This window comes from Echinops telfairi, unplaced genomic scaffold (genome assembly GCF_000313985.2).
Source record: "Echinops telfairi isolate 266 unplaced genomic scaffold, ASM31398v2 ScPeMD7_7468;HRSCAF=8506_0, whole genome shotgun sequence".
NCBI classification, from domain to species: domain Eukaryota; kingdom Metazoa; phylum Chordata; class Mammalia; order Afrosoricida; family Tenrecidae; genus Echinops; species Echinops telfairi.
In genome coordinates this window covers 36,650,372-36,653,141 of record NW_022111369.1, presented here as the reverse complement: position 1 = coordinate 36,653,141, position 2,770 = coordinate 36,650,372, and the positions used below count along the sequence as shown (strand labels likewise).

The 2,770-nt window shown below is 43.4% G+C and overlaps 1 pseudogene; it reads right to left on the bottom strand.

Annotated features, from left to right (window-relative positions):
- Window positions 1-222: 222 nt before the first annotated feature.
- LOC101650022 lies at window positions 223-1,775 on the bottom strand (annotated as a pseudogene).
- Between the last annotated feature and the right edge of the window lie 995 nt (window positions 1,776-2,770).

Genomic DNA, 2,770 nt, shown 5'->3' with positions numbered 1-2,770 from the left:
ACGCATTTTAAGGAAGGTCAAGAAGACCTCAAAGATGAGCCAAGAAGACCTTCAACCTCAACGATGAAGCAGCTATAGAAGTCCAGAAACTGATGAGAAAAAATTATTGCTCCGTAACTACTGAAGCTAGGGTTGCATGTGGTTTAGCATTTTTTTGTTTTGTTGTAACTAGTCTGTTACATAAGCCATTTTTTATTTCATTTTTCACAGCAGTCATGTCTACTACCAGCTCCTTGCGTCCAGTGAGTTGATATCTGCATCAATTTCCAGTGTGTCAATTATTGTTAAGCTTTTAAAATCTACGCTTGTACTCCAGGCTATGTACACCATTTACTGCAACGTTGAATTTTTTAAAAAATCATTTTATTAGGGGCTCATACAACTCTTATCACAATCCATACACACATCAATTGTGTAAAGCGCATTTGTACATTCATTGCCCTCATCATTCTCAAAACATTTCCTCTCCACTTAAGCCCCCAGCATTAGGTTCTCATTTTTCCCCTCCCTCCCCGCTCCCCTATCCCTTACAAGCCCTTGATAATTTATAAATTGTTATTTTGTCATATCTTGCCCTTTCCAACGTCTCCCTTCACCCCCCCTTTGGTTGTCCATCCTCCAGGGAGGAGGTCACATATAGTTCCTTGTAATTGGTTCCCACTTTCCTACCCACTGTCCGTCTACCCTCCCAGTATCACCACTCACACCACTGATCCCGTAGGGATTATCCGTCCTGGATTCCCTGTATTTCTAGTTCCTATCTGTACCAGTGTACATCCTCTGGTCTAGCCAGACTCGCAAGGTAGAATTCGTGTCTTGATAGTGGGAGCGGGGAGGAAACATTTAGGAACTAGAGGAAAGTTGTATTTTTCATTGTTGCTACATCGCACCCTGACTGGCTTGTCTCTTCCCCAACCTTGAATTCTTTAACATCACAGTAAATTATCATCTCAAAGTACATTCCAGGAGCAAAGAGGAAACTGGTAATATTTTTCTCTTCTTCCCAGGAGTCTTGAAGAAAAGAGTTTCTTACAAATGCTTTACTATGCAGGCGTGGATTCAAGTGCAGAGCAGTATCCCTTGATTTTCTTGCTACTGCATCTACATTAAAGCCTTTAGCATTTCTCTTCACATCTCCTTTGATGACGACAGTCTGCTCGGGGTCCATGGAAGGGGTCCATGGAAGAGTTCAGCCTTGCAACAAATGGCAGCGTATTTTCTCTACGTACTATACGTGTCAGCTCCACAGAAGATGCTTGGGTACCCTGTAAGTCAGAGCTGAAGCTAAAACTGATGGACTGAATATTCACTTTGCCATCAATGCCCAGAGTGTCGATCTTCTCGGGGCTAATCCTGTGTAGATAGAGGAGTGTATGTTTTCCATTCACAGCCACCCAAAATTTGTCCTTCAGCACCATTATCACAATTTCAAAAGAGTTTTCTTACTGGAAAGGCATGTCACAGGCGATGTCTTTCCACCCCCATTTTTCATTAAGGAGAGTATTACAAACAGCGCAGCTAGATCTTTTGAAGCGTGGGTTGAGATGAAAGGCCACATCTGCTCAGGGTTTCACACTGCTGCCACGCTGGAAGTCCACCTGGACCCTGTCTGAATCATTGGGCACATGCCCACGTATTACAATCAAAGTCCCAGGGTCCAACTGCTTAGGAATGGTGCCAGCATAAGGGATCACCGGGTTATCGATGCCATTTTACAGGTTGTTCAAGGACAGCACCATCCTTTTCCACCTTATTGTGGATTGGGGGAGTCTCTCCTCAGTTTATGATCTATGATTTTAGATTATTTTCATTTAAGGCTTCCCAGATTGAAATTGTGGTACTCGCCCATTCCACGGCATAGACTTGGGGCTTTGCATTCGGGTTGGAAGGAAACTGACTCCTGGAAAGAAATAGTGAAGGAAGCCCTAAAGGGAAGTGGGTTTGCAGAGAGATGCCTCGGTCTCTGCTCATGGCCCGTGGCTGACTCGGTCACAGCAGGGTCTGTGAAAACGTCTACCCAACCGATTCGGGAAAGAGGGATGCTTCCAGCATTCATTTTAAGCGAACATCTTGGCTTCAGGAAGCTTTCCACTCAAGAGGTGCCAACAGCACTGTGTGAAGATCAGCTGGCTCAAAGAACTGATGTTTCTCCACCTTTAAAGCAAAACTTAAGCTAATGGAGATGACTTCATGGGAAAAAAATCATAACCTGGGATGATCTTTGGAGTTACCAATATGAACCAGAGAGCAAGATCCAAGCACAACAGTAGCTTCCAAGAGGATCTGCCAGGGCAGTTAAACTCAAGACAGAGAGGTCAGCTCAGAAGGTGGCTCTTTTGGGGTATTCCAGAGGAATAATATTGGTAGCTTTTTTTTTTTTTTGAAGGACACAGAAAAGTCCTGGGGGCTTATCAATTTTTTTTAAATTGAAAACTGCATTGTTGAAAAAAAGGCCCGGAAAATTGTGCAAAGAAATTTTATTTTTCCCATCATGACAATGTATGTGCCTGAAGGCTGTCTACTGAGAATTTCAGTAGGAAACCCTTACTCAGTGCACCCCACAACTCTGATCTTGCCCCATCAGACTTCTTATCCCCTAAACTCAAAGAACAATGAAAATGAACATGATTTGAGCTCTTTGAGGATGCCAATACTGCCATTTTGATGTGTGGATCGACGTGTGCAGAATTCCTCAGGGGAGGGTTGGAGAGATGGAAATCCTGCCTTCCAAAGGCAAGATATGACAAAATACCCATTTATAAACTATCAA